The following is a 13671-nucleotide window of genomic DNA, read 5'->3' on the forward strand; positions in this document are numbered from 1 at the left end:
TTGCAAGAATGCTGCAAACAAACCAAGCATCCACCAAGGCTGTAAAAGTATAAAACTTTAATACACAGAGTACACAGGATAAGCGCTTTCACACAAGTTGTGCTTCATCAGATCCACAGAATAAAACAACAGAACCCATTAAATACTAAAACATGTGCTTCAATTAACCAATAGAATACAGCAATCAGTTATTGATGTATACTTCTTTTCTTAAGAATTGCTTTTAAAGGAACAGAGGCATTAAAGCTAGGTAGTTTATCTGCCTGCAACATTACAATCCACCTTGTCTCTGCAGTTTCAAGTCTATTATTAAAATCACCATACCTTTTGTTAAAATATAGCAACTGCAGCATTATAAAATCAAAACTATGATCAGTAAAAATAGAAACGTTTGGCAAGAGCATTAAGTGTGTTTTTACATCTAATGTCACCCATATGCTGAAGAATGCGCTCTTTAAGCATCCTAACAGTTTTCCCCACATAGAATGAAGTACAACGTTTACATCTGGCCAAGTACACAAGTCCATGGGACTTACAATCAGCATAAAAGTTAGGTTTAAATATAACATCATTTACTGGATGCTGAAAAACTACCCTGGTAGAAATGTAACAGCAGGCTTTGCAGCCCCTACATGGATAGGTTCCCTTCTGCTCAGAAGACAAAACTGTCTAACCATAGAGCTATAACACAGTTGTCTCTTCAGAGACAAATTGTTCTTAAATACATAACTAAGTTTATCACCTACGATAGATTTTATTTTGTCGTCCGAGAGTAATATGGGCAAAATTTATTAACTGTGCTGCAGACCTGCTGCACATTATTGCCATAAGTCAATGAAAGTCTAACTTTATGACCAGTTGAGTTATCATGGGGTGACTTGGACTCATATGAGCGTTTAAAGAAAGGTTTGCCCTTGCTTGATCTCAAGGAAGCAGCCTCACCATATGTAGCATTCAGATCCTGCTGCTTATAGCCCCTAGCCAAAAAATCATTACTTAGTAAATCCATAGCTTCAAAACATTCTATATCCTCAGTGTGTAAGCAAGAAATTCTAAGGTACTGACTTTTGGTGATATTGTTAAAAACATGCCTGGGATGCATGCTATTATGATGTAAAATAGTATTCTTCCTACATGGCTGAATAATTCACAGTAAATTTAAAACAATTACTTGATGTTTCTAAATAATGGACAAATTCAAGTAAATCAGCCTCTGAACCTCCCCACAAAACAAAAAATGTCATCCACAAAGTGCTTATAATACAGCAACTGTGTGGAGAAGGGGTGCCCACTGAGGACTACCTCACGCTCCCATTCTGCCAACACTAAGTTGGCATAATTGTTAGTGCAAGGAGACCCCATTGCAACCCCTATCTTTTGTCTATAAAGAATGTCATTAAACAAAAACACATTATTTTGTAGAATCATGTCCATTAAGACACCTATAAATCCAATCAATTCAGTTGAATAGTCAGTGTTTACAGTTAAAAAACTCTTCAGATTGGTAATGCCCATTTCATGGGGTATGATAGTAAATAAGGTCTGTATATCCATGGTAACTAACAAAGTATGTTCAGAATAAATAAATTGTTCTCTAGAATAATCACCCAACATACCCAGAAAGTGCTCCGTATCCCTAAGGACTGCACTAGCTTTTTCCAAAGGTTTTTTTAAGTGATGCTCAATAAAAATGGAAATAAATTCTGTGGCCCAACCCCTGTCTGAAATAATGGAACAAAGAGGTGGGTTATGTAAAGACGTATGAACCTTAGGTAAGCCATGGATAGTTGGTATCAAGGGATCAGCAACCAGCATAAAATCATACATGTCTTTTTCTATAACACGTTCCATTAATAAGACATAAAGGTGCTCATGGATATGGCTTATAATCCTATTTAAATCATTATTAGTCACATGTTCATAAGTATTAACATCATTGAGCATAAAATCATGGCTGGATTACAATAGATCCCCCTTTATCAGCGGGACGAAATGTTAGCACTTTACTATTTTTAAGTTCATTTAGAGCCATACATTCATTACAAGATAAATTGTAGAAATTATGCTTGAATTTGTCCATTTTAAACAATTCACTTTCGACTGTCATAATAAAAGTTTCAAGAATTGGAGGTATTTGCGGCATAAACAAGCTAGAGCACTTTAGAGGAGCAGGTGCTGTGCATTCTCCACCAAACGCCAACTTTAATGCTACATTACGAACAGTTTAACATCCAAGATAATATCTTGATAGGGTACTGAGCACGATGGCACAAGCTCAGACCTCTATTTAGTAAACTTACTTGTGAGTCTGTGAGTGTATGTGAAGAAAGATTGTAAATCAGTGAAAAGTTCTCTTCCGTACACTCGCCTCCATGGCATGGTCGAGCTCCACTGAGGACTTCCATTTCTTGTGCGTGTAACTGAGGTTCCGCCCCTTGCCCATCAGTTTCTAGAGGGTTGCTGGTATCTTTAGGGCAAGCACCAGCTGCAGGAGTAGCAAAATTAGTGGCATTATTTGTATTTGCTGACAATGAATTAGATAATAAACCTGTTTGATTGATCTCACATTTAGCAGCAACATTCGTAGCACCAGAGGTGTTAGAATTTACATCAGGTGATGGCCATGTCAAATTATGTTGTAACTGTTCAGTAGCAGCTTGTTGCGTAGTATCTCTTACAATGTCATTTGTCCATTCGGACCCTCGTGACCAGACAAAGATATGGCCTTGTTGAAAATTGGCCATATCCCTAGCCAACTTCTGTTTCTTAACAGTTTGCTGCTTATCATCATAGGCTAGAACTTTTAAAAGGGCATTGTCAATCTCTGCCGAGTAAGTAGGTCCAGAGAACCTACAATACAAATTTGCTTGTGCCTTTTCAAGTTTGTTACATAATTCTTTCTCATGTGGAGCAAAGAAATCATTGAGAAGGCACATGTAATTGATGCTTATTCTATATTAAGTATCTGCCAACATTTTAATAGTTCTGAATAAGAATTACCATATGTTTGCATGCGGAGAACCCGCAGGCCCCTATGAACCACTTTATGGTAAATGCAGGCTTCCATATGTAGTCTTTGCCACTGCATTCTCTTTAGCTTATATAAGTTATTCTCAAATTCTCTTAATACTTGTTTAAAGGTAGCCCAATCAGTAGGCTCATCTTTTGCAATTCTATCAGTAAGAGAACAGCCCAAAAGTGGATTGTTGTCAAAATTCAAAAATTGTTTAAAATGCTGTTGGTTACTCACATCCAAGTTGGGCTGATAGCCCAATTCAATATCAGCTTGGTCAGCCATGTGCTGCTCAGACACACAAAATAACAATATCAGAAAGAAAAAAATGTGTCCAAGGAAGCCAAAGGTTACCCAGTACGAAGCAAATATGATAAATGCTGCAAACAAACCAGGCATCCACCAAGGCTGGTGGGCGAAGGCTAGGTTCTTGTCTACATGAATTCCTAGATCCCTGACTAGTGAATCAATATTTAATGGTGTTTTATTGATGATGTAGTTACCCAAGATGGCAAATTTCCCAAAAGTACTATAATGCATTTCTTGGTATTGAGTTTTAAGCCATGGATTTGGCACCTAGTGTTTGTCAGTATTAGACCTTCCTGAAGGGTGTTCTTATCTTGGGGGGAATTCAATGAATACTCCCAGTTTGCAATCATCTGTGAATGTGGTTAGCCAGAAGCCTTTCACATTGGCCTTGACATCTGAGAAGTAGATACCAAAGTGGAGTGGATCTATCACAGAGCCCTGGGGGACTCCACTGGTGACCGGCCTCTTTGTGGAGGTGGCCTCACCAATTCTAACTTCCTGGGTGCTATTAGCGAGCCAGCTAGCAATCCAGTGTGTTATAAAGGGGTTTATACATAGTTCCATAAGTCTGTTGACAATGCCCGAGTGGAGTATTGGATCAAATGCTTTAGCCAGATCTGGGTAGACATTATGTCTTGTTTTTCCCTCATCCCTTTCCTTACTGGATCTATTTAAAGGAGTCCACCAAATTCAGTAAGCAAGACATTCCTTTGACAAAGCCAAACTGGGATGGATCCAGTGTCTGAAGGTCTCTTAAGTCCCTGTTGATAATTTCCATGATAATTCTTCCCATGGCTTTGCCAATAAGATTAGTCAAGGTAATGGGCCTGTAGTTTCCAGAATCTGGGAAGATCCTCCCTTATGAAGTGAATAACTCTTCAGTCCTCCATTCATGTGACACAAAACCTGCTTTAACAGTATGGTTACATAATGACTCCAGTGGTCCTGATAAGTCATATTTTAGTCTGTTCAGGAGGCGTCCTGGGATGTTATTGGGACCCACTGAGGCTGTGTTCTTGAGTTAAGTGAGTGCAGCCGGTACATGCTCCCTAGTTATAAATGGGGGGGGGGGTATGTTTGAGGGTATTTTTGAGGGGATGATTGGGGTGAGAAGGGGTAAAGTTGGAACTGAATTTGTTCTGTAACAGGCTGGTTATATCACCAGGCTCGGCAAATGTGGCACCCTTAACCACCAGGTCAGCACATTGCAGTGTTCTGCCCCTCAGGTTTCCTGACATAGCTGTAGAAGGCCTCACGATTGACTTTCAGCTGAGAGGCTATCTTAACCACAAAGCTGGCTTGCTTGACCTAATTTGCCCTCTTAGCTGCCTATTTACTTTTATGAGAGAGTTTCTATCTTTATTAGAATTACCCCTCCTGGTTTTTGCCATGATTGTTTTCCTTTTGTTGTATATCCTGTTTAATATGGGATGCCACCAGGGTGGTTGGTTTGTTTCTAGGGCTAGTTCTGGGCTTTTATGTAATACATCAAAAGGGATACTCATGTCATTTGTAATATATGAGAGGCAGTACAGTGTTACAAGAGAGAGGCTATGCCAGATTAAATGAACACAGCATTATAAAAGCATAACAAAAGAAACAGGTTAGTAGCAGTTTTTGAATGGTCTCTGTTTGGACTGCAGCAAGCAAAGCCTTATATTTAGTGCTTTATATGTAACTTGGAGGTTTGTTTGTCTTTCGGCTTTTCCTGGTTAGGGGTCGCCACAGCGGAACTCCGGTCCGCTAATGATTGGCAGTAGATTTTTACGGTGCTGAGTTGCCAGCTTGACGCCCAACTTTCATCGAAGGCACGCCCATTCACGCATGTCTTTTGGAACGCCACTTGACCACAGGGAGGACATGCAGACTCCACACATAAGGCACTCCCCGCACTCCAGCCGAGAATCGAACGGGAGAACCTCTTGCTGTGAGGCAACAATGCTACAGCTGCACCACTGTATGTAACTTGGATGTAAGATGGCTAAATGGCTAACTGCTGTCTGTTTTAGCAAGGTAGCAAATTAGAGCATCAGATGGCTACCTGTGAAGGAAGAAAATGTAAATAGAAATGATTTGCAAATAGGGGCATAGCTCTTTGATAAAGTATATAGAGTGATCAGTAAGGGCCTGTTAATCAATGCAACAGTTATTGTACTTAATTGCTGCAAACAACATAAAAATATTAAAATTATGTCATTTTGCCTATCAATTCATTGCAAGCAGAGCATGGAAAAGGGGAGGCAGTGACATATGTTATTTTTCTGGCTGAAATATCTCTGAAAATGATGACTGTAAGGCATCAATAAAAGGGTGCAACTCCAAGCTGTTGTCAACCTCGATCTCAATCTCTTTAAGAACTCAATTTTGGGAAATAATTCCCTTATTGATAATTAGGTGCACTGCCTGTTATCTGTTAATACAGATCTTAGCAGACCACAACCAAGTAAATGCAGAAGAGTTAAGCAAATAATCTACAATTGCTTGGTTCTACAAATCAGGAAATAAAAGTAGTTGACAGATTATCCTATTTGTTATCATAATCATAACAGGTCAGAGATAACAATTAAGAGGCAAATTATAAAAGATTCTGGATACCTCAGCACTAGCATTTTCATCAAGGCTTAAAATCCAGATGTTAGCATAAAGGGCACTGTCAATAACTCCCTGCAATGACTCTTGATGTCTACTATACCTTAAGTAGGTCCTGCATTCAAAAGACTGAATGTAGGACAGTTAATGAATGTTGTAAAACACGCTGTACTCTTTGCAAGGCATTCCCATAACATGAAGCATTTGTTTCACAACCTGCCAAGTATCCACAATGTTCTCTTGTGGGAAGTAGATAATAGTGATTACTAGACTCTACATCATGCTACAAGGCTGAGCTGACGTTTGAATTGCACTGGTGGATGCAGGAGCTATCAAACAGGAAAGAGAATTGGATTATTTTTAATGATTTCAGTTCTGCTTAAATATTTAAATTGCACTTATAGTGACCTGTGTAGTGATACTACTTTGTACTTTTCTGTTCTGTTAACATTTGTTTGCATTTTTACTTTGTTATGCGACATAAGTCTTGTATTTTAATTAGCAGTTGTGGGAAGATCATGTTTCTGTGTTATTCTGCACTTCTGTTTAAACAGCTAGATTACTTGTAAAAGCTATCCATTTGTATTTTAAACCTGCTGAGTCATAGTCTTTTAGTTTAATTCAAAGATGCGACATGGCAGTATTCTACTACCAGATGTGAGCCTTAAGTCAGTTTTACTGCATTTTTTTCTATAAACAGTGTTACCGGTAAATTTCTGCATAATCTGTTGCCTTAAACTATAGTAGAAATTCAGTAGTGAGAGAATTGTCTCTGCTCCAGTTTGTGCTTAAGTGAGGCTTTGATCTTGAGCAAATCTCCCTTCCTACATATTGTCTCCTGCTCACTTACCTGGAGTTCAGCAAAATTGGAGTCCCAGCCTGCATTCCAGAAGTGCTTTACTTGTATCCAGTGCCATCCAGGCAAAGTTAAGTACCTTTGATTGCTAAATCACACTTAAGTTGTTTTGAGTGAGTGCTACTGTCTCCTGCTTTTATCTGTGGATTTCACTGAATTTCTTTTATAAAAAAATCACTCTTCCTCTCACTGTCTTATAATTGTCTTCAGCAAGAGCTTACTAGCTAGTTGTTTAAGTGGAGTGTGGTAGCATTGCACTTGTGCGTCTCTTCTACTGTGTTTTTACATTAGGAGAACTGGATTTGTTCATCTTGTGGCCGGAGGTGTTTGTCTGGTCTATTTGAGTTGGGAAATACACATAATGACTCATAGTGTAGTCATTTTATTGGCCATTATATAGTTTTCTGTTTCTTCTGTGTTGCTATAAATTTTGCACATTTGCATGGGTTAGCAGAATCCTGTACAGCAGCAAACACCTACAAAGGAAATTTTTCCTGAAGAACAGTCTATAACATTATAACTCGTAAAGCAGCAATATCGTGCAAATACCTTGTGCGCCGACAAGCTTAGAGCAGCTAGTTGAGGGTCAGGTGTAAATAGCTACAGGTTTATTTGAATTCTGTATTGTGTAAACATTAAAGTTAGTAGAATTTAGTATTATTTAGCATAACTGACCCAACAAAGAACCTTAATAGTCTTCTAACTCAAATACACCACCCCCTTGTAGTTCACACACCAAAGGACTTGATGGTATAGATATGCAATTTCCTAACTTCTCTTTAGTCAATTTAGTGGCTATGGGCATCTTGAGACAATGTAGCAAATGTCTTATGTTTACTGGCAACCACTTAATCCTTAAGAAAGCAGACACAGAATGTGAGAGGTGCACTTACACAGTGACACTGGAGGCTAAACACTTAGATACAAATGCACATCAGGTTGTTGAAACCAAGCACACAACTCCCACCTCACAAAGCATACAACACACACATAAACTAACAAATGCTGAGACACTTAAAAGCAGTTTACTATCAAAATGTTGAAGGGCACTTCTTCGACTACTGTGTGTTGAAAATGTGCCAACAATGCCGAACTGAAATATTATGAACTCATAACTGCAAAAGTAAAGCTTGATTTACTATTATGATTTTGGCATTGTGAATGGAGATGTCGGTAAAGTGCAGATGGGGAAATTTACCCTTTTCTTCACTGTAGTACGACCTTGGAGTTGGTATATATAATATGCAGGGGGTATAAATGCTAACATGGACTTTCAAAAAAGGAAGTTTGGAAGTTCGAATGTCAATCATTGTGGTCTCCATTTCCGATATTGTGGTAATTCAGTATTACCAAATTCATCAAAACAGTTCAGTAATTTTATTAAAAAATATTGTGACTTTTAACATTTTGATAGTAAATTAAAAAAAAAACACTCCAGAACACTGTGCCAAGAGCAAATGCCAACTAAGAACATAATTCATGCACAGTAGGAAGCTAATAAAAAACGGCAGACTCGTAGAACCAGCTGGAACTCCTTGCACTTTATTCAAAGGAACCACATGTAAAAAAATCCAACATAAAACACATTAACTTCCTCACTGTGTTTTTCATCCCTGCAACACTGGGACTTCTTCAGACCATAAGCCACAATAACATTATTCCATAATAATGTTATTGTGGTTTATGGTTTGAAGAAGTCCCAGTGTTACAGGGACAAAAAACGTGGTGAGGAAGTTAATGTGTTTTACTTTGGATTTTTTTACATGTGGTTCCTTTGAATAAAGTGCAAGGACTTTCAGTTCATTTTGATAATAAAGCCTTAAAAGCAATCTTCCTAAACAACAAAGATCACCTAGAGCACCTATTGTCAAAGCTATGCCTCAGCAAGCCCAAAAATCATAGGAAAAAACAACACCTAACACACACACATGCTGTCTATCTCAGTGGAACCCCAAACACACAGCATCTAAGGCAAGCAAACACACTTCCCAGGACTTTCACCACAGGGGAATCCATTGCAAGATAGGTTGAACAAGGAGAAGATACCTGTTAGTTACATATCTGGAGCCAGGATCCGGCAAATCACACAAGCATTCAAGTCAGTATGCTACAGGTACTAGTATGATTTCATCATAGTCCATGAAGGTGTAAATGAACTGGGATCTACCTCCCTGAACTATATGAAGGTAGACATCATGGAGCTTTCAGAGTATGTATCTCAGGCTGGTATTAGCCTAGTACTGAGCAGCATATTACCATCACCGAGGATGATGCCACAACAACTGGCTGCCTTTCATGTGTCATTCTCAGAGGATCTAATATTTTTCAGCTTGGAAGGACATAGTCAACAGACTGTGTTGTTTTGCCAAGGATGGTCTGCACCTTTCCCCTCTAGGCTTTTGAATACAGGCTAAAACATTATCCACCTTGTTTAGGCAAACACCATCATACTAGGTGACTTCAATTACCCTAATATAGACTGGGAACACTACTCAAGCCCAAACACCCCTAGCCAAAGTTCCTGAATTCATAAACAAAATGCCATGGATGGAACAACTAGTCACCATCCCCACAAGGCCCAGATATGCTCAGAACTAGTTCAAAAATGATGTGAGATTACTGATCCTACAGACATTGCCAACATGGCTGACAGGTTCACCATTGAATGTATCTGACCCGACACTTGCAGCAGCTGTGTGAACCTATGAACAATCCTATTGATACAGTAAAATCAACTCAACTGAACCTCATGATGTTACTGTTCAATGCTAGGAGCCTAAATAAAAAAAAATACACTCCCTCTAATCTGTCTTCACACTTGGGAATACAGACATCTGTGCAGTTAAGGAGACAGAGGATTCCAGCAGTGCAAGGTTACAGTGCCTTCCGCACTTTTGGACCAGTAGCTGCACAGACAAGGGCTAAAAGTGGAGGTGTCTCGATATGCATCAGTAACAAGCATATCTCTAGGATCGTCAAACAGGATGATGTGCTGAAGTTCCTCCATGTGCAGATCACCATAGACAAAATCCCATGCCATATTCCAGCCAGCTATAGGTCACCCTCCATATCCCAATAAGCTCACAATGCATACTTGGACCTACTGGAGACAGTTACCATTCAACCTAACACCCTACTCATGGGAAACTTTAATTACTCTCTGTAGACTGGGAATCCTACATAGCCTTACATATACAGGCACAGAGATTCCTGGACTTAGTAAATACAAACACACTTGATGAAACAGTGAATATGCCCACTAGAGGTTCCAACATACTGGACAAATAGGGGAGAACTCTGCCCCTCCCAATGTCTAGTCCTCCTTGGTAAGGTCTGACCAGAAAGATGTCTAATTTGAAATCAAAATCAAATCTGTAATCCCACTAAAGCCAGTAGCAGTTAGGAATTATTCTAAGGCAAATTACCTGTTATCAAGTGATGGTATGTCAAAATTCAATGTTTCTCCAAACCCAGAGAACACAACAGCCTATGCCGAATTCCTCTCAGAAACTCTGCCCAGCCATGTCAATGGCTGCATAGAGGCTGCTGTACTTATAAGTAAGCCAAGAAATAGCCCCAGAAAAAATGCCCTGGTGGCATACCAAATTAAACAGGATATACAACAAAAGGAAAAAATTAGAGCAAAACTCAGGAGGTGTAATTCCCATAATAGTAAATAAGCAACTTAGAGGGCTAATTAGGTCAAGCAAAGCCAACTCTGAAGTTAAGATAGCCTCCTAGCAGAAAGATAACCATAACGTACTCTACAGCTATGTCAGAAACCTGAAGGGTAACACACAATACTGTGCTGAACTGGTGGTTAATGGTGCCACATTCACTGAGCCTTGCGATACAGTGAACCTGTTAGCAGATAAATTCAGTTCCAACATTACCCCCAATTACCCCCAACCATCTCCCCAAAATTAACCTCAAACAAAACCCCTCCAAATATAACTATGGTGCATGTACTGGCTGCACTCACTAAAGCAATGAGCACAGCCTCAGTGGGTCCCAATAACATTCCAGGATGCTACCTAAACAGTGTAAAATACAACTTATCAAACCCCTGGAGTCATTAACTATAGTCTTAAAACTGGCTTTGTGCCATATGAATGTAGGACTGCAATGGGCATACCCAGTAATAAGCGAGGACAAACAACAGATCCTGAAAACTATAGACCTATGTGTCTGACCAGTCTTTATTTGAAAAGCTATGAAAAGAATTATCATGGAAATTTACAACAAGGACATTGGATACCTCCAGACACTGGATCCATCACAGTTTGGCTTTGTCAATGGAAGGTCAAGTTTACTGAATCTGGTGGACTTCTTTGACAAGTTCACTAAGGCAATTGATGAGGGGGAAAACTGTGCATACTGCATAGATAAATCTGGCTAAGGCACTCCACTCAGGCTTTGCTAACAAAATTATGAAATTAGGTACAAACCCCTCTATAACATGCCGAATAGCTAACTGGCTCACTGATAGGACTCAGGAGGTTAGAATCAGCGAGGCCACCTCCACAAAGAGGCCAGTTACAAGTGACGTCCCTCATGGCTCTGTGTTAGGTCCTCTCCTCCTTGGCATCTACTTTTTGGATGGCAAAGCTAATGCCAAAGGCCTATGGGTAGCCAAGTTTGCAGATGATTGCAAACTGGGAGCTGTCATTGAATCACCCAAGAGAAGAACACCCTTCAGGAAGGTCCAGAGATGTTTTGCATACTAGAGGGCATCACCTGGTGTCAAAGCCATGGCTTAAAACTCAGTGGCAAAAAATGCATTACCGTACCTTTTGGGAAATCTGCCACACCAAGTAAGTAAGTCATCAATAAAATATCCTTGAAAGTTGACTCATTATTCATGGATCTGGGCAATAATATAGATAGTAACCTAGCCTTCAATGAACATGAGTCCAAGGTAATAAGAAAATCTTTCTATGTTGTTCAATTTATAAGCAAATGCATGGCATCTAGGTCCAGAGAGGTCATCATACCACTGTACTCGGTCCTCATCAGACCCATCATAGAGTATAATGCCCCCTTCAGTATGTACCTGACCAGACATATGCAGTAACTGGAACATTCATACTGGTTCCTTACAAAAAGAATCCAGGGAGTCAACACAATGTCCTATCCTGATTGCATCAAAGCCCTGTTTGTTTAGTCAGTATCATACAGACTTATGAGAGATGATCTTTGCACAGTGTACAAGACATCCCTGAACCCTGTTTTGATGAACCTTTTGGACATCCGCAAAACAAACAGCATCAGGATTACTACATTAAAACACTTAATTTTTTTAATGTAAATAGGACATGTGTGAGAGACAGATAGGTTTCTCAGAGAATTCCCATTCTTTTGATACGGCTCTCCATCCTCGTACAGCAGACTTCCTCCCTATCCCAATTTAAGTGTAACTTGGATCAGTGGGTAGGTAATCGGAAATTCATCCCTGGTCTATGTCTCTAATGGACAGATGCAGTCAGTAAATTACCCTATATATAAATCAAATTTGTGGGTCACATTTGGGTTTCATGTCTAGGCTTCTAAGCCCCTATTAGTTGTTAGCTTAGTATACACGTATGGAACTTTGAACTCTGAAATGGAAGAAGTTCAGAATGGTGGAAGTATCTGGAAGTATTTGTGTGTTGGCTTAAGGACAGAACATTGTCAGCACCACACTCTTGCTTTGTTACCTTCCACCCATGAAACACATCCGTCCCCACCAGTTCCCTCTGCTCCCCCAGAAGTAGCTAGATATATCTACCACTCTTGCTGTACAGTGTAAATGAACATATGATTAGCCTTATTGTTATCTTCATCCTGCGGAGGAATACATCACTGAATCATGTGCCTTCTTTTTGAAAAAGTTTGTTTGTTTAAATGTACACAGTTTGTAACTAAAGTGAGTGCATGTTGTCATGAACAAGAAAATCTAACACAGAGGGTTTCAGTATTTTCTCATATCTGCTGCTTATCTGGGAATATGCTGTGGGACAACAGTGTTCCTACCTTTAGAAAAGTCACAACAGCCATCTGTAAGCTTCAGTGTCCACTACTGGGCATCACTGTACGTGATTGTGACTCTCCTCTTTAAACCTTGGAAGCATACCTCTCAACTGTACAAATTTTCGTAGAATGTCCAGATTTTTGCCTTGCATTTTTGGTCCATTTTTTCATAAAATTGTGGTTTTCTGGTAAATTAGTGGCAAATCATTAAAGAATGAAGTTAAAAAATGATGACAGACATTTGAGTTTCAGACTTCATACCCTTCAGAAAATGCACACTAATGCAAAACCTGTTATTCTCTCCATCTTCTCAGTTTGTAAGAGCAATATTTAAAAATTGTCCCTATTTTTGGGCCTTTGTCCCACTTCTTATGCCTTTGTCCAGATTTCTTGCTCTAAAAGGTTGAGAGGTATGCTTATAAAACTATAATATAACAGTTACTTCCATCTTTTAAGGTGGTTGGTTTGCCGGGTCTCCTTTTTTCCTTATTTTCATCAGTGTTTCTTTCCATCTTGAAATGCTTCTGGTGGTTTTCCTGCAAATCTTATTCTCCTCTCTCTACTTAATGAAACTAGCACTTTGTTGTACATTTCAGAGAAAATTCTAGATCTGTGTTACATGCCAGTCATGCCACACATCATGTCATTATGATGATGATGATGATGATGATGATGATGAGGAAGAGGATTCACCATGCACTTTTAAAGACCTTGCATTACCACAATATGTCTCAATACAGTACCTCTGGTATTCATTCTCTGGTAACATGGTAGATTTATTTAACAGTTTCTTGAACTTTCTATGCTGATGTTAGCATTAGTTAGTGTTTATGTTATGTGAGCAAAGCCCTCAGAAGGTCTTTACTTCTAAGTCTTCTCCCCCACTGGAATTACA

This window comes from Protopterus annectens, chromosome 1.part1 (genome assembly GCF_019279795.1).
Source record: "Protopterus annectens isolate FY-2018-M chromosome 1.part1, PAN1.0, whole genome shotgun sequence".
Lineage (NCBI taxonomy): Eukaryota > Metazoa > Chordata > Ceratodontiformes > Protopteridae > Protopterus > Protopterus annectens.